The sequence below is a fragment of the Dryobates pubescens genome, chromosome Z (assembly GCF_014839835.1).
Source record: "Dryobates pubescens isolate bDryPub1 chromosome Z, bDryPub1.pri, whole genome shotgun sequence".
Classification (NCBI taxonomy): domain Eukaryota; kingdom Metazoa; phylum Chordata; class Aves; order Piciformes; family Picidae; genus Dryobates; species Dryobates pubescens.
This window is the reverse complement of record NC_071657.1, coordinates 125340584-125359236: the sequence shown is the minus strand read 5'-3', so window position 1 is coordinate 125359236 and position 18653 is coordinate 125340584. Positions and strand designations below refer to the sequence as shown.

Genomic DNA, 18653 nt, shown 5'->3' with positions numbered 1-18653 from the left:
AGAAGTCAAAACGTTCCAGAGCCCATCTCCTCCCTTCTCTGTTTTAAACATATTATTGATGCTTTCAGATGCTCCTCCTGCTTGAACACATAAATGACAGATAAAACAGTGTTCAGCTATCCACACCCACGCACGATAAAAGATAGAAATGGCTTGTTCCAGTAGCCTGTATACAGCACTGTATTCAAGACCCCCAAATCAGATTTTTCATGGGGAAAAAAAAAGCAGATATTAAAACACAGATGACTATTCAGCAGCTGCTTCTGACCTCACGTAAGGCTAACTCTATGCTTCAAGTTCTTATGCTGCAAGTTTTATGCAGTTCAAATATAATAGCAGGGAGGGGTTGAAGAAGGAATGAAAAAAAAAAAAAAAAGAAAAATCAAAACTTACTTCAAAACTTAGAAAAGAGGCATTTTAACCTTAGGACCTAAACCATGAGAGAGAAGAATTCAGAATGTCCCCATCACCATCTGTGATCTATGCCAGAAGAAAAAACTGAGTTTTTCAGTCCAAAAACATCACAAGTTCCTTCTAAGTCCACTTTTTCACTAGTTGACTTGTCCCCCTGTTCTCTTCAACAAGGGACATAAGAGATGATTAAGCCTCCCTTCAATTATGTGAACCTATGAAGTACTTTTAGCTGATTTCCTAATTAACGTATTTGATATAAGTTCTTTAGTTAAAAGCCAAGTGGGTACTTTAAAAATGGTATTAATCCCAAAGTGTAAAACAAACAGGAAAATGTAGGTAAATGCAGAACACATTATATGACTATCTTGACAGTACTTACTAAAAACTGAATAGCAGGATAGAAACTTGACAGAGACTTCATACCAGTAGCATTTTTTTCTTCCTCAGCTACACAGAAAATGTAAATTTAGAGAGAAGAAAACTATCTTACCTTTGTACAAAAATCTTCAAAGCAGGATGGTTTCTCTTTTTACTTTTCCTTCTTTCTTATCCTCTGTATGACAGGATGTTACTGCCTTGCCTGAAAAGATATTACACAGGCTGAAATATTTATAAAGATCAATAACTACGCTCACTCTTAAAACTATAACAAATATATCAGATACGTCTTAAAATAGCTGTAATACTAAATCCAGTTTAGTGGAATGATACCTTAACAGCAACTAATGTATATATGTTGCACTGAGAAAAAAATAAAGAAGCACTGGAAACAAAAGAAGCTCCTCAGGTTTCATAATCATGATTTGCATTTAGCTCTCCAAAACAAATACCTGTTCACATCAGATCAGATCGCCTATTCAGAGATCCAGGTTTGCTGTATCATCAGCACTTCACAAAGCTTGAACAAGAATACATAGAATACATAGAATAAACCAGGTTGGAAGAGACCTTCAAGATCATCGCGTCCAACCCATCAACCAATCCAACACCACCCAAACAACTAACCCACGGCACCAAGACAACAGGAAAGCCTTACCACACCTTCTAGCATTCAGTAACCTAACTTGAGGCGCACCTAGTACCTCTGTCTCCTCAGGACCAAACACTTCAGTGCTCTTAGGGATAAAGATACTCAGGATTCTAAAAAAAAGATCTGCTGGAAGAGGTCACAGCAGCTGGCAGCAAGCAGGAAAAGCTGCTGGTCACAAGAGAGAGATCTGGGTTTACAGGCATTTTGTTAATGCTCTATCTAGGAGAAGATCCTAAATTCTAGTTCAGGGATGGGACAGACAGTCCCCTCCCTCCACATAACATACACACATATACAGACAGCCCAAACTGAAAGCAAAATACAAAGAAAGAGGAAACATCAGGAGAGGTTTTGAATACAGCTGCTACCTTCTTTGTTTATTCACCAGAATTATGCACCTAGTTCCTCCCTCTTCTCTAAATCTTTGCTGCTTGAAATCCCTATTTTAAATAGATCTAAGGTTTTGCTGAGAAGAAGGCTGCTTTTATTTTTCCATGGTAATGCATGTATGGATTTGAACTTTCAAGCAAGCAAAGTTCAAGCAGGATCATGAATGTTGAAAGTGAGCTTCACAAAGTGTCTGAAGATCTCCCTTACAGTCTTTTAATTTTACAGCACACTTTCTCATCTGCAAACTTAGCAATGCCTGCTACTATATGTAGTCTTTATTTCACTAAACTGGTGATGAAGTGAAGCTAATAACAGATTAAAATCACAGCACCATTATTTTATATACTCAAAAATATAGCTTTATCTGTAGAAAAGCAATTAAAAGTTCACTGTTTATGGGTGCAGTAAGACAGAAGAGACTGTAAAATCTCAACTCACAACAGTAGAATGAGCTTGATTTTAAACTAAGGCAATTGTACTATTTATTCCAGTATACTTTAAAAAGCTTTTTCAGTCTTAAATTGTTCTGTCAATTGGCAAGACCCTAACTGTTGATCAGAACTTTCTTGTAGCTGTTTCTTCCAGTAACAGAAAGCACTCCTCATAAATTGCTCTTCTTGATGTTCTAACAAAACAACTTGTTGCTCTTACATAATAAAGCACTGGAAAGAATACACCATCTTTGTAACTTTGGGAGTTTGGCCTATGTAATTAATTTCACTGGGGTGAAATTCACTTTGGTAATTTGCTCTGCTGCCTTCATTCAAGCACTCAATTCACTTCACTGTCTTCATTCAGGCACTCAACCTCCTTCCTATGTCCCGCCTCTATATAAAGCTGGAACAGCTGGTTGCAAACCAGCAAGACTTTGATGAGCCAAAGTCAATACAGAACTTGCATTCAGAACTACTACATGCATTCAACTCCTAATTGACCAAAACACTTGAGTACAACGATCACACATATTCTATTATATAAATGCAATGCCTACCCTGCCATTCATGCTGCTTCCTGGCTGGTTTAGTCCACCAACTCACTGTCTCCAACACAAAACCAGAACACAGTTCGGGGAACACTCCAGTGCAAGAGACTCTTCCAAAAAGCAGTATAGGCCAAACTTTGTAAGTTTTGATTCTCCACTCCAGACAGTCCTGCAATTCTCCCATGCATGGCACTGCATCCTCAGCTGCATGCTCAATCTGCCTCCATGCAACACTCCAGAGTATACACCATGGACTTGCAGTATTAAGTTGCAAAATCATCACTCTGGGCTGCAGCACAGCTCTCATGATTTTGGATAAGTGGAACTAAACCTCCTACCTAGCAGCCAAATAGGAAAATCACAGTACAGAGATGAAATTTAGATTAAGTTGGGTATGGCACGTCTATATTATAAAAGATGAACTTTCCATAACATTAAAATGTAGGAGGAGACCACCCCATGCCAATTAAATAGGAACAAATTCCTGTCATCAAGGTAGCTATCTATTATTACCAGTAAAGTATGTCTGAAAGTTTGGCATGATGTTAAACCCAGACATGACTTGTAAGACGTAACACATATCAGAAAACCATAGGTCTGTTGACACTGTGGGTAACCTTTCTCACACTTCTAATGCTCATTAAAAGAGGGGGTGAAAATTATGACTTGCTTATACAGTAATATATATGGTTTGAGACATACTACAACGTATTAGGAGTTTTCATGTTTATTGGGAGGAAAGAAATGGTGCTACAGTCATACTGTTTTCAGTTGCTGGGGAAGAAACAGTCAGACTATCAGTCTCTTTGGATGCCTGGACTACACAGATGCTGCTCCAAAAACAAATATTTGCTATAGTTCTTCTTGACATCTGCAGCTTTAACCTATTTACAGTCCATGATCAAATTCTTCTACCCTGACATTGTTTATTTTCTCTGACAGTCTCTTAGGAAGGAGTTTAACAAAAGCTCAAAACTCCAAGGAAGTTATACCCACAGAAGAGTACCTAAACATCCAAAAATCAACTCAGAAACAATGAAGAAGTAAAAATGAAATCTCAGTCTTTTTACAGTTTGCATTCTTCTTCACAATGCAAAGTGCTTTAAGAGGATACTTTCAATGGACTGGTTGCAGGTGAACAGGTAAAGTCCTATATATTTCATTATAACCAGGAAACCCATGCCCAAAAATATAAATTGATACCCAGATGTCTGGTTTTCAAAGTGAGTGAGATAGCATGAATTCAACTTTAAAGAAAAATATTAATAATGTAAATTCTGATTTTCTGTGCATGAGTTTGGCCACCAGCATGCTCTGGAAATGTAAAGCATGTTTTACTGTTCTGCACCTGACATTATGCTTACTGTGTACTTAGCGATTACAAAATTGGTGAAAGAACTAAAATGTCCAATTCACACTTTACAAACATTCCTACTAATAAGTGCTTGCTTCAGGCAAGTAAGATTTAGAATGAGGAAAAACAACAAAACAAAAACCAGATTATAATACATAACCGTAAGTGTAAAGAGTGTCACATATTTTGTATTCTGGCCAAAATGAATCCAAAATATTCATTCAAATCTTAAAGACACTTCAATGTAACCATAAAAAGAAACAAAAGAGACAATATATGGCTTTCTCCTAGAATTAACAATACATCTGTGTATACACACATATATAATTCCATTTCATTTTACTTAACGATAGTGCAGAAAGTTATTTAATACAAAATATTTCCATGGGACCTTAAAATATATTTGCTTTGTGACACATAGAATTTATTTAGTGTTTTTAAGCATAGTTTTATGCAATCCAGTACTGCAGAGCTCCATTATTCACCCCTGTGTCATTTCTTCTTTCAGATGATGAGTGATGAGGAGCCTTCTGAAAAGGAAGAACTACTCTGCTGATCCATCTTTTTGTCATATCTATGTTATTTCTGCTAAGGCTCAACCCCCAATTATTCTGACAAAGCAATAACAGAAAAGAACATCCTGGAAATATACCAAAAAATTACTTTTTGGGTTTCTATGTCTCATACACACATCCTCATGAAGTCAATCTCTAGGGCAAGTGGGGCAGCCTAGATGATATTAACATCTGTAAGAACAATGTGTTAATTTCACACATATAATAATCAAGACAGAATATAAATTTCACCTGATCTTTAATATGTTGCAAAGTCATGCCCTTCCTCCATGGATACAAATTATAACTGCATTGATTTCAGTTCCTACACTGTTAAATTAAAGATTTTAGTAAGTTACACAGAATAGGTTTATTGTCCTCTTTAGAAACATAAGCTCCATTTCCTCATGTTGTCTCATTCCAATAAATCAAGCTAAGATACACAATTCTCAACTATGTAATTGAGAAGAATCAAAACAGAAAAGGGAAAATCTGCTCTACCTTGTGCATACAGCTGTAGTCCTCTTAGTCCTCTTCCCTGTTTTTGTTGTTTTGTTTTGTTTTTTTCTTTTCTTTCTGTTAGTGAGAGTTAAGAATTTGTGCCATGGTCCCCCTCATGTTGTAATCTTGACAAAACTCTGCTGTTCAGGCTTGCTGTTGCTGGACTGTGTGCAGAAGCACACACAAGAGGAGCCGTTTCCAGCAGCCCATTGCTTTGTCCTCAGCCCTCCCAAGCTTCTGTGTGATCAGCACGGGCTTTGTGGCCATACAATAGGGGTTAAACATTTCCCTGTATTTATTTAAAAGCAGAGCTAAATCTGCTTAGCTGCACAAACTTTTTAGTAAAAGGATGCTCACTGTATTGGGGTATTTTTCTATTTGTTTAAGAATAATTGGCTTCTACCAACAACAAAAAACCCAACCTAGCTCCTTTTCAGTATACACGGTGCATAAACAATGCAGCTAGTAAAATCAAAAGCTTTTTATCCAGATCTTGCCATATGTAGAATTTCCCCATTTCCCCCTAAGCAACTACCTGTGACCTGTCTCTCTAAGTAGAGCTCCAGTTTCATTTTTCCTTTTTGTCCATTCTACTTGATAACTTGCCAATGGGGCAGCCCTCTGATCTCCACTGACACTGTCTCAGAGGGAGGTTGTTGCAAAAGCTACTCTTTGTGCTGAGTGGTGAAATTCCAGCATATGCAAGAAAATTTAAAACATACTGAGAAATAAATGAAAACATTTTAGAACGGTCAAATATGCTTCCCCACAGCATTAAAGTCACCAATTTCACACAGCACATGAACCTCTGGACCACCTTTGCTTTCCAAGGAGATACCTTGAAGCAACGCTGGTACACAAGAGTGGCTGTTTTCCAACTCCTAAAGAAAACAAAACAAAACAAAGAAACAACAAACAAACCCACCCAACAAAACATTCAACACTTTTCATTTCTGTTCTGCTACAAATCCAGGCTTTTTTTTTTTTTTTTGGTAACTACACTTTAAGCATTCTTAACTTTAGGGGGTTTGTAGCTTTTTATAGATAGCAGTCTACGAATTCTGCCAGCATTTATTAGCACCAGCATCAGTTCAGAACAATGACTTCATCTGCTCCTTTGAAGCCTATTCTGTTCTCCAGGCTTATTAGAATAATGCTTTTCTTCACAAAAGCACAATCTCAACTTAATCTGCTTCAAAGCAGATTGCAAGTAAGGTTCAATAATGCTTGCATCTACCTGACCTCTTAAACTCACTGAAACAGAAGCAGAGTATCTTGACATGCTTCTAGAGCTGCAAAAGACTGAGCTGAGAAAGCCAGAAATCTCAGGAAAACCCAGAGGTTACAACTTCAGCATTTTTTTTTTTTTTCTGGTGAAGATTTAGTATGAAATAATAATGTTAATTAGGCAAAACCTCTGCCATTCAAAGTTACTGCTCTTTAGTCACATATTTACAATTGTAGATTCTAATGACAACAGCTGACATGCAACCGTAAGAAGCTACTTATCATGCCACAAATGAGGTACAATATTAAACTACTATTTGTATTTACTAACATTTAATTTTTGTTAAAAGCTCAATTCTCAATCCCACTATTTTCATGGGTTTGATCATTCCTTCCAAAATTCAGACCCAGATGGAAAAGGCAATATTGCCAGTACAGTAGCTTTGCTCCCCTCTGCCTTTGGCAGCACATTATATTAAGAAATTAGCTAAAAATATAGCTAGTGGAAAACATTTTTTGTGTTTGACTGGGTTTAAGGAGAAATTGTTCTCTGACTTTTAGAGCTGAATGATGGAAGAGCAGGGTTCATTTTGTCATCTGATTGACCAAGCCTAATCAGAATTATTTCTGCATACTGCTTCACTACAGCTGTAGATCCATTAAACACTAAATGCTTCAGAGCCTGGTTCCCCTTCAGCTTCCCACTGTGACTCCTACTTTTCAGCCAGTAGCTACTCAGTGGGTTACTCAAAACATTCAAAAAATGGAGGTGCTATATTTAATGGACAGCTCAAAAACCATAGCTCGATTTGTCACTTGACTGTCAGGACAGCAGCTATCATAATAAAGCAAACTCTTTGTGATGGAGACTTAAAAAGAAGCCTTTGAACTGATTCTTTTACCCGCCAATACATTTTTTCTTGGAGAAGGTTTTTAGTCATAGCAGCTATGTTTTTTTCAACAGAAATAATCATGCCTACCACTGAAAATGTTCATTGAAATACAGACCTTTTATTCTTTTTTTTTTTCATAATCATATTACTCGTGGCATCTTGTTGTACTTCTTACTACCATATTAGCCTCAGGAAGCCTTGCAACTGAAATAACCATTACTAATGTCATAATACAATTCACATATTCAGGAAGAGTCACAAACTCTTTATGCTTTCTAAGGTCAAAGTCCTACTTCCATCAAGAAGTAGCATAATACTGAACTGAAATCTTCAAGCAGCTCAACAGCTAACCTTGTTGTAGAGTTCAGCCTCAGACTATGGCAGGTCAGACAGGACAAATAGGTATGGGATCCATAACACTAGAAAGACAGCACTGTTCACGAGCAGTTCACTTGCAGTAACAGGATGAGAAGGAATGGATTGAAGCTTGAGGAGGGCAAGTTTAGACTGGATATCAGAAATAAATTCTTTAGAGGGAGGGTGGTGAGACCCTGGAATAGGTTGCCCAGGGAGGTTGTGGATGCCCTCTTCCCTGGCAGTGTTGAAGGCCAGGCTGAATGAGGCCTTCAGCCATCTGGTCTAGTGGAAGGTGACCCTGTCGCTGGCAGGGTGGTGGGACCTGGATGATCTTTAGGGTCCCTTCCAACCCAAACCATTCTATGAATCTATGAAGATATTCAAGATAACTATTCCCTGCAACCTCTGTATCCTCCTCCCAAAAAGTCATTCCCAATATTTGGGCTGAGAAGTGAATTTGGAAAAGACTGGCTACTAAATTAAGTGCTATTATGAAGTGAAAGTTGTGACAATTAAGATTCTTTGAGGATTTTTTTTTTAGTTACTTCAAAACATCATCATAACCACTTTTACTTATTTTAACTGTTAGCACTGTAGTTTCATTGACTCCTCTGAAATAAACCCCAGAAGTGATTTATTCTTTTTGTTCCCCCCCCCCCCCCGACTTACATAAGGATGTTCTATACCAGAACATAGCCACTTACTCCTTACTACAGTCACCAACAGTTTATGGCAGACACAGCAGGTTAAGTAACTTTAAACTAGACCAGAAGAACCTATTATTTTTGTTCCAAAACTGCTGTAGCACGTATGTCCTGATTATCACTCTTGAGACTTCTCTATGTCCTTTCTACGTTTTCCAGATGTGCACTGTACCAGCCACAGGTAGGTATCTGCCAGCTACAGAAGGACCCCTTCTCAAACATTGTGGAGATGCAGATTCCTACTGGTTCAGCTTCTCTGAATCTCTTAAAAGGAGAAACTTTGTTCCCACACATAAGGTGTATAATCTATTTATCATACAGAAGCTATCAAGGAGAGAGAGTTGAGGTCTCCCAGAAGTGACTCCAGCACAGCAGACTGAGAAGATTCTTCTTCAAATACCTCAAGGTTCACTCACTTACTATTTTACCAGCTGTAGTACATACAGCTTAGTATTGCCACAGATTCAAGTGCATGGACTTTCTGCTTTTGTGTTACTTCTTGATGACTATGTTCTGCAATCGGATTCACAGCATTAACTTTTAATTATACTAAGATTTTCTCTATTTCTGTTCCTCATCCTGTTCATAAAGGAACAAATGCTGTGCCCTTCCACTGTATGCATAATGACTGCTCTTGACCGTTAGATACCTAAAGCAGTTTTAATACATGGATCAAAGAGACACAGTGTAAACATAGACAAATACACACTTCCTAACCCCGGGATGAGAAGATTTAGCAGCTTCAGGAACAAAACAGATTTGCTAGTGCTGCAACTGCCTGTAGATATTAGTTACTGAAAACTAAAAAACTGAGCACATCTAGTGCATAGCCTAAAAAAAAAAAAAGAGACTGACAGAATAAAACCTGAGGGAGAAAGGATGACAGCTACAGCTACAAAGGGAAGTCAGAATCTTGATTCTGGTTAAAAGACCTAAAACCAATCAAATCAAGAAAATAAAACAAACAAAACCCAAAACAAAACCCCACAAACAATCACAACCACAAAACAACCAACGATCCATACGTGAACAAAAAAATCCCAAAGCCACAAAAATAAAGATTCTGGCACATGTAGTTTTTAATCCATGCTCAAGGAAAGAAAAAAACATATTACAATTAGTCTTCTTCACAGAAACCTGGAAATCAGCTGCCCAAGAGTTTTCTTCTTCTTGGTAAGGCATATGTTGTGATATATGCACTGTACCAGGGGCTGCAGTACCCAAAGAGGATCAGTTTGCAACAGGGCCTTATTCCACTCCTGATGTTCCTCAGTCCAACATCATCTGTCATCACACCTAGAAGCACCCAAATTCACTGGTGTCATGAACTTTACTGAAGGCTATTATCTCTTATTCTTTCACTGTCACAGTTTGAACCATCAAGCTCCCTGCTTGCATTGTGGAAGCATCTTGACCAACAACTTCAAATCAACCTCATCCACCCGAAATTCCATACACCATGCCTAGCACATAAGGGGACCAGGCTCCCCAAAACACAGGCACATCTGTGATTTTCTTTAAAAAGACAGCCAGAGAAAGTGCTGTATGGCAGCCATTTCTCATTTACAGAGAACAGAACTGGCTGTGTCTCACTACAGTGTTCTGCTGTCAGTGGCACACCTTCTGTAGAGAGTGATACTCTTCCCCCTACAGAGCACATCAGAGGAACATATTAAATAAAAAAAATAACCTCTTTTCTGCCCCTTTGTGCTTGCTGGCCAAAGATCCTAAAACATGATTAATAGAGATTTTCCTCAGAGATAAAGGATGTGGGCTTGCATCTACTTTGAAAAAAAATTATTTTCCTTCAAGTCATTCCACCAAGAAGTATTGCAATGTCATGGCAGGTTGTCAGAAAAGGCACAAATCAGCAATAATCCTCCCAGTAAGTTTCAAGCTGAAGAGCTTCACTCAAAAAACCTGCATGCATTAGTAAAGCAGAACCTGAATAGAAAAACGGATGGTGAAACCTCCTGATTTTGTCTCACTGTTCCTATGCCCCAACTCTTCAAAGCTACAAGCTGTAGGCCCCGGAGTAGGACCCTCAAGGACCTGGTGCAGCAAAAAGTAGGAAAGGAGAATGTTACGACGTGAGCATAATACCTATGTGTGCACATGCATAGAATCACAGTATCACTAAGGTTGGAAGAGACCCCAAGGATCATCAAGTCCAACCTGTTCCAACAGACCTCATGACTAGACCATGGCACCAAGTGCCACGTCCAATCTCCCCTTGAACACCTCCAGGGACGGCGACTCCACCACCTCCCTGGGCAGCCCATTCCAATGACGAATGACTCGCTCAGTGAAGAACTTCTTCCTCACTTTGAGTCTAAACCTCCCCTGGCACAGCTTGAGACTGTGTCCCCTTGTTTTGGTGCTGGTTGCCTAGGCGAAGAGACCAACCCCTTCCTGTCTACAACCACCTTTCAGGTAGTTGTAGAGGGCAATCAGGTCACCCCTGATCCTTCTCTTCTCCAGGCTAAACAATCCCAGCTCCCTCAGCCTCTCCTCATAGAGCTTGTGCTCAAGGCCTCTCACCAGCCTTGTTGCCCTTCTCTGGACACATTCAAGTGTTTCAATGTCCTTCTTAAACTGAGGGGCCCAGAACTGGACACAATAAGGTTGGAAAAGACCTCAAGGATCATCAAGTCCAACCTATCACCCAACACCTCACGACTACTAAACCATGGCATGCCAAGATGTATTTTGGTGTTTTGATATATTTATTCATTTTTAAAAGGGGAAAAGTTGCACATTGCACATAAATGCATTTTTGGACATTACCATCCCTGAACTGGTTTCTATTTTTGAGGCTAAACCATGAACATCTATGCTCATCACATAGAGAATTACCCTCAAGTTTAAATTCTTAAAAGACTTCAAGATTTCCACTATGACAGAATCCTTTTACAATGTAAAATTAAGAATTTGAAGTCTTAATTTTAAAAATAATTTGTTCATCAATGTACTGATCAAGAAGGATTTTCAACTGTTGACCTGGAGATGAAAAAAAAACATTTAAACGCTTTAAAACCTTCATTTCTGCAATCTAGTTAGAGCTGCATTTTATTTGAAATACATTTTTATAGTTTTATATTACTTAGGGAAAGAGGCCACTTAGTATTTTCTTTGTAGTTACACTCCCAATTTCAAAGCATTTTCTTTCAATGTGCCATTCATATCTGCCCAAAGAATACATGTTCCTAATATTTTTTAAGTTGTCAAATGCCTTCGAGTGGTAACTAACTTGTCTGAACCTCCATTGCATGAATTCACACACATACAAAAATGGAATTTATCACTGTTTAAAAATAATAAAAAGTTCTTCTCTTTATGGGATTTCTCCTTATTTCATACATTTGTGAAATGCTTTCCTATAGGCCTTTAAAAAAAAAAGGATCTGACCCAATGAGCAGATGCATGTCTCTTTCTCTGCAGCTTGAGAAGAAAGAAAACAGCATAGCCATATCTCTGTGGCACCAACAGGCACAGCTTGCTGGATTAACTCCTGAGGTGAAGCAGTCTCTCTGCAGTATGTCTCCTCCTTTCATTAGAAGAATATGACATAAGGCCAAAGGTATTATTGTTGGAGATTCAAATTAGAATGGAATAGAATAGAATAGACCAGACCAAGTTGGAAGAGACCTTCAAGATCATTGTGTCCAACCTATCATCGAATGCTATCTAATCAACTAAACCATGGCACCAAGCACCCCATCAAGTCTCCTCCTAAACACCTCCAGTGATGGCGACTCCACCACCTCCCCAGGCAGCCCATTCCAATGGGCAATCACTCTATTTTACTTTTCAATTGGAAGAAGAGTATTTTTTTGCTTACCATATTATATGTCACATATAGAATTGTACAATACCTACCTGTTTCAGAAACTTGGTGGAGAACTCCACCCCTAAGACAGGTTTTACTTGTACAAGACCCTGCAGTGCTGGCTTCCAAATGGCTGTGGTCAGGAAATTAATACATTTCTAGCAGGTGGCTGAGTAACAGAAATGTGTTGTGTTCCCCTCCAAAAGTACAGATAACATATGCACACAACAAATGCAACAAGACTAAAAGTTCCCTGAGTTTACAACATATATATAGTAAACAAATGTGATCTTAGAAAGCAAGGGGTTTGCCTTTGAGGGAATTTGAAGGACATCACTGAAATTGATCTTGTTTTATCCAGTATCCTAGTATCAGTCATTGTTCTGAAATACAAAGAAAACCATGGTATAGAAGGGATCTGTGAATGCCCCATTAAAGCTTTAACATCCATAGTCTCCTAATTCACTTTTCTGTCTATACTGAACACAGTAAGAAATCTTCCAGTTAAAACAAGTTACATTTATCTTCCCAACCACCTTCACATCTTTCTCTAATTTCATTATTTACTGGAAAAGTCAGACTTGGAAATTTATTTGAAGCATACCCTGACAGACAGAGGTGTAACCAGGAATACTCTGATTCAGGAGCTGTGATATGTGAGACATCAATGATGACAATTCTATTCCTTACTGGAAATCTGCAAAACTTACCTGGAAAGTACTTCAGCAAATACATCATGTTACATATAATGAATTAGAACGATTAAAAAAAGGGCATTACTTAGGGCATCATTCTTGACTTGGCAAATAAGCTTTTAGTAGTTCTTTCCTGAAAGTACAGAAATTAAGATCTGTTTTCACTTTGTTAACCTTTAAAGGGTTTTGTTTGAAAAAAAACCAACTTTAACTGCTTTAAATATTAATTTTAGGTATTATTTAACTTTTTTTTTTTTTTTAAGTACAGTTTATTATGAAAAACATAAAAGTAATAAACACTTAAAGGATGATTATATAAAAGCATAAGACTGGGGACCTGAAGATATGCTATGGTAATCCAGTAAATAAAATCAAAAATACATTTCATTCCAGTGCTGCTCTGGAACTGTTTTTCAAGTGCAAATCAGATTACATTTTTTTCTGCTGTTGCCACGGTGTTGTAGTCTGTCTAAGATAATCCATCAGCACTGACAGTGTTGGTAAGCATGCAGAGTTCTCCCTTATGACAACAATAATGATATTCAGGCAAAGACCACAATCAGCAAACAATTTAAAAACACATTTTTACTCTCAATATGCTACAAACAGCAGAAGATTAAGCATGTACTTTTGACAAAGCTAACTATGGGAACTGGCATTCAAACAAGTTATAGAAAGAAAAATGGAAGTGTAAGGGGAAAAAAAATATCCAGTGCAGGCTCCCTGAACAGATTTATGGGCATGTATCAACTGGTAGTACTTGGTGTTAACCTCACCCCATTTTGAAATACTATGATAGCTTTTGAAACACACAGCAAGTTAAAGCTGTGACATTATTAATGTTTAATCTTATTTTTATTTCAAATACTAGCAAAAAAAAAAAATCCATATCTGAACTTTGAGAGATTCCATTTGAAAGCACTCAGAGTAAAATTTCCAACTTCCAGTTCCTGAGGACATTTGAAGAATTAGACCTTTACAATGGGTACAGCGCTACCAACTCAGTGTATCTGGAATATCTGCATTAAAAAAACATGTAAGCCAAAAATCAAAACCTATTTTGTAAAATAAAATCTTAAGAAAATAATGACCTTTTTTGATAACTTAAGAAGAGTGTTCTGCTTTCATGTCTAAAATGAACAAGAACTGAGGCACTGAAGCCTCAAGCTGAGGGCAGTTCTATTAAAACAGCTCACACTATTCTGCTGGCCTTACAAAGGCTTGACCTCCTCAACGAGGCAAGATAAATGATGCTGAATCTGGATCAACTTAGGTGGCATCAAACAGTAGAGTAGCACTATCTGTCAGTTGAAGAAAGTGTATGTTCCCTCATCCCTCTTACGTTTATAGTCAAGTTAGTAAAACGCAGATGTGTACATCTAAAGTGAAGCCTAAATATCTTCATTTTAAAACCTGAATTTAAATTTCTTTCAATATAGGTTAAAATGTAAGACTATTTTATAGACCATTCTACAAGCTTAACATGGCACAGTGAAATGGCAGCTCTTACTTTACAAATCCTGTTGAGAGCTGTAATGACTTAGGGTTACAGAGCAGCGGCAGATGGTATACTCCAGCATGACAATTACACAAACTTCAAAAGACTAAAAACTTAGGTAATGACAAGATACTAGTCCTTCACTGTTAAGGCTTACCTGGTTCTGTCTTCTGTCTTACTCTGCAGCTACCAGGACTCCACACTGTCTCCCCATACTGATTCTTCTGACGCCAGTTCCCAATCCACTATTCAAACTACACAGTTACTTTTTAAGTATCATCAGTGACCAGAATCTCCACACATAGGTCATGCCCCTTTTAAGCAACACTGCAAGGTACCTGTGTACCTTCTGCTAAGCATACCTGACAGTCAGCCTCCCATTCAAATAAACTCAAATATATCCTCCTTTTCAAAGGCCACAAAAAAGTGCATCTGGATTTATGCAGCCACGTACTGAAACACTGGAAAAGAGCTAGACTGACTAACTGATAACACAGGCTGCAGTACTGTCTGTGTAAAATAAACAGTAAGATATTTTCATTTTGCAGCAAGTACACATATTGAGAACATCTGTCAAAGCTACAGGGCACCAAATTAATTTTCACCACCTGTTGGGAAGGTAAGCAATCCACAGAAACCACCTGGCTTCTCTAATAAGCAGTAAAACAAAGTAATGACAAAGATAAAACCCATATTCCTGCCCTCACAATGTCTAGATATGGCTTTTGCCCTGTGAGGAGGGGCAAGGAACATTAACAAAACCAGACTTCCAATAGAGATGATTTTGATCTTGGCTACAAGATTGGAAAACACAGTGTGGTTTTGTGAGCTGGCAGGTGTTAAAAGCTGCCAAGGTCTGTGCTCTCCCAAAGGGCAGTGGGAACAGGGTTTTGTGTGCTGCAAACTCCCACTGGCAGGCAGGAAAAGAGCTGACAGCACCACAATGATAATGCTGTTCATAAGCCTGCAAGCTAGGGATTCAGCAAGGCCTCAAACACTAACTCTGGGACATGAGAGTGAAGAAGAGACCCATAAGACTATCAGTAGGTATCTGACAATACATGAGTCAAGTCATCCATGCCAGAAGCATTAAAAAATTCAGTCCTCAGGGCAAAGGGAGTTTCTCCAGAAGACTTTGATATTTAACACACTGGGAGTGCCTGTTGATTCCTTCTATGCACAGTTCCCCCACCATCCAATTCCATATTAATTTCATAAATGTCGTATGGAAGGAAGAACTATTACCTTTAAGCTGCTCTTTACACACATATCAATAACTAAATCAACATTTCCAGCAGTGATTCTATCCCTGCCCCTCATACAAGCAAATGATTTATTACATCAACTGCAGCATGCCTTATCATGTAATGATTATAATGCATATGCATTATATAAGACTAAAGCTCTATCACACTTGCAAATTTATTCTAGTGTTTCTATTGAGTGCTTGATTTTGAAGATTTTCTGAGAATTTTTTTGAGATAAAGTCTATCAGTTGGCATCATTATAAATAATTACATAACTTTAAAAGAGTTGGGAACGTTAGGTCTCTTGCAAGTGATCTAAACAACACCTTAGTTCTGTATAAGTGATCTAAAGAGACGAAGAAACATCAGTAAGTGAACTTCTCTCACAACCTAGCTTTTGCAGTAGATTACACAGCAGGAGAAAGAAGACCCCAAAGGTTTGGGGTCAGCTTTTGAAGCTGTTTAAGAGATACTGTTCAGAAACACATTTGAGCCTAAATGAATTTACTGTACATTTGCAGTGTGTATCTTTTCACACTGTTGCACCTTAATCTTGTCTCAAGCTCTCTGCTAGTCAAGCTTCAGCTTTTCTAGTTCCTTAGGGTTTCTTCTGATATCTCCTTTCTCCCCAGATCCTTACTCTTATCTACTCCACTTATTCTTTCTGTCCTCCAAATCTGTGAGCATTAATGAGCTTCCACTCCTTTAAGCCAATCCTTTTCTCCCCATCCCCCAACTTCACAGGCCTAATCTCTTTGCCAAATCAGTCACGTCAAACACACGACTGCTCACAGAAGGGATCTGCAGGAGCTTAGGCACTGAGCCTCTTGACCATCTATAGAGTCTGGTCCCTCCAGCTAGCTGTCTAAAATATTACCTCACTTGGGGGCTGTCGGCAATGGACAGCATTCATAAGACAGCATGAATGTTATTTCATTCAACAGAGCTCCAACACCAGCACAGGCATCTCCTGTCACACGTATGCACCTACGTTCCCCAGGACAGACAGTCCACAACTATACATAACCAAATCCATGCTATAAAAAAGTAACATCCTACTGAACTGCACCAGAGTCCTGATGTTACACCAACCACTTCAAACTGAACCTTCCAAAACCATCAACTGATGGTTTTAACAGAATTACCATGCAGGACTTAGAGGAGATGCAGCAGCAAATGTCACGTAATGTGAAAATGGTCAGGCTACAAGAAAATGCAGGTTCTACAAGTGCTGAGTCAGACACTTCACTCTGATTGCCTTTTGGGCAATGATCCCCTTTTTGCCTAGAAAGTCCCTCCTTACAGCTCCTTTCCTGTCTCTAACATAACAATGTCAGTAAGAAGAGCTTTTAATTCAAAAGCAGCACACTGGAAGTAAAATTAGCTCTAAGTGCTAAATCGTGACTTGGCATCTAATCACTGTACCACCCTGTGTGACTCACCAAATCAAGAACTCCCAAGTGGCTGACCTTAACAAAAGCAAACCTCCACTATATACCCTCAGTATGATATTTTTAAGGATAAAGAACTCTGCAATACACACTGTTCAGCACAGCTGTACAAGTCAGACTGTTGTGCACATACTGCGTGAGCTCATTTCACATTAAATGAAATAGACTAATACTTAGAAACAGAAGTATATGACTCTTTCATTTATGTAATAAGCCTTTAAAAAAGGCACTGGGATTTCTGATGGCTTAAGGATGGTGGGCAGAGATGTGACTTTTAAATAAACGTTGCTAAATTCCTTCCCTTCCTCAAGCCCCCACATTGGGAATTTCCTAAGAACCCACTTTAGATAAAGAAGCATCTCAATCCAAACAAGGATGATTTTCTAATTTGAAAACATGAACCCCTAAAAGAGGACATTGTGACCTTTAAAACTGATGCCTTAGCTTTCCTGTAGAGCACACAGAAGTTTGTCTTTTTACATTAAGAAGCAAAAAAAAAACCAAAAAAACCCAAAACAAACAAACCTATTATAAGAGCTCTGGATGCACAGGCAAGACTCACTGCCAACTCATGTTCTCATTTAGATGTTCCAAAAGTCACACATCCAGTCCAGCACAGATCCTCCAAAACTGTTTTCTTGGTTCATTTTGCTTTATTATCTTTCTGCCATCTTGCCTTCTTTGCAGAGATACCTTTCTGCACCTGTTAAGGGACCACAATGTCACCAACAACTTGTGTAAAAGGCTGGATTCAAACCAAAAGACTGGGGGAAGAATATTCTCCAGGGAATGTGTGGGGGTAGTCTCCCCCATCAGTCACTTACGAAGTGCACACCAGGATCGACACTACGTGACAGAGTTTGAGTAATTCATACAAAGTGAGTTGCCACATATGCCAAGTGTGTTCCATATAATGCATTCTTATAATTGTTTAATCAGGGTAATAAGAACACAGGAATTACATATTCCTAATGTTAACCCTTTTAAAAGGCAAGTACACAGACCATTTCCAGTAAGTTTAGAGCTGGGGTTAGTAAGTAATATTTTGTAGCTTTCAAATACGACTGACAGATGCTAAACTTGTAAATGCATAAAAACTATATTAAAGTAAGCATTTGATCATGTTTATTTTTTAAATAGCCTGTGAAGGGATATTATGAACACCTCTAGTACACTGGAAAAAAAAAATAGTGAACTCCTTTTGATTAGCTTATGGTGATGACAGGCACACTGTTGACAGCTCAAAAGTAGTAAGGAAGATACCCCTCAAAATGAACGGCATTAGAAGAAGAAAGCCATATAGGTCTCAAATCCAAAAGACAAATACTGTTGGGAAGTATCTTAAAACATTAAATACAGAAATCAGTCAAGATTTTAGAGGTTGTTATGGCCTATTTAAATACCGTTGGGTGAATCTTTAGATTGAACTACCCAGTTTCACAAATCATCTGAGACAAAGCTATTTTCTTTTAAGAACTTTAAAGAATTCTTAAATACAAAACCATTTATTTATTGACACTTGGAACA

At 38.2% G+C, this 18653-nt stretch overlaps 1 protein-coding gene across 24 annotated transcripts in view; it reads right to left on the bottom strand.

Moving 5' to 3' along the window:
* The window catches only part of NRCAM (neuronal cell adhesion molecule), a 157608-nt gene that overhangs the window by 103987 nt on the left and 34968 nt on the right, over positions 1-18653 (bottom strand). For 23 of the 24 annotated variants that reach the window (XM_054178326.1, XM_054178320.1, XM_054178316.1 and 20 more), the window contains exon 2: positions 905-994. The exons of the other annotated variant lie outside the window; for it this stretch is intronic. The gene's annotated coding sequence lies outside the window, so the exon portion shown is untranslated. The remainder of the gene's footprint in view (positions 1-904; positions 995-18653) is intronic. 24 annotated transcript variants of the gene reach the window in all.